The sequence below is a fragment of the Myotis brandtii genome, unplaced genomic scaffold (assembly GCF_000412655.1).
Source record: "Myotis brandtii unplaced genomic scaffold, ASM41265v1 scaffold59, whole genome shotgun sequence".
Taxonomy (NCBI): domain Eukaryota; kingdom Metazoa; phylum Chordata; class Mammalia; order Chiroptera; family Vespertilionidae; genus Myotis; species Myotis brandtii.
Genome location: NW_005370223.1, coordinates 7,200,966 through 7,201,522, shown reverse-complemented (window position 1 = coordinate 7,201,522; position 557 = coordinate 7,200,966).

Genomic DNA, 557 nt, shown 5'->3' with positions numbered 1-557 from the left:
GTGTCTTTAACGTTTACGTATGATTCACTAAGCATCGCACTACAAAGCGTGCCGTGTACTGGAGTAACAGTCTTGATTTCAGAGTGAGAAAAACTGTTTCAAATAATTTAGCTGCTACGTCGTTTGGGGTACTTTAATCTCTCTGAGCCTCATTTTCTTATCTATAAAATGTGGATAATAATGTTTATCTCAAAAAGTTGTTAGGGATTAAAGAGACACAGCATGTCAATAGGACAGCATAGTGCATTGTAGGTCTTCGGTGCATAAGCGGGAGCGTAGGTGCAGAGCCGCGATGAACCCAGGGAGGGAGGGAAGAAGCGAAGACAAACTCTTTAAAAATACCTGGCGCAAGGTCTGAAGCGCCAGCGCCACCGCTACACATGCAAGTAGCAAGTGCACAGGAGATCCAAGGGAAGCGGGGGTCGCACGTGTCGGGATCCCGGGGATTTGTTTAGGAAAATTAGAAAACGTCCGAGGAACCCCGCACGCTGACTTCACCTCCGGCCGAGCATCACCGCCCAGCTCCGACCCGCCCGCCTTGCCCCGCGCGGAGTCCA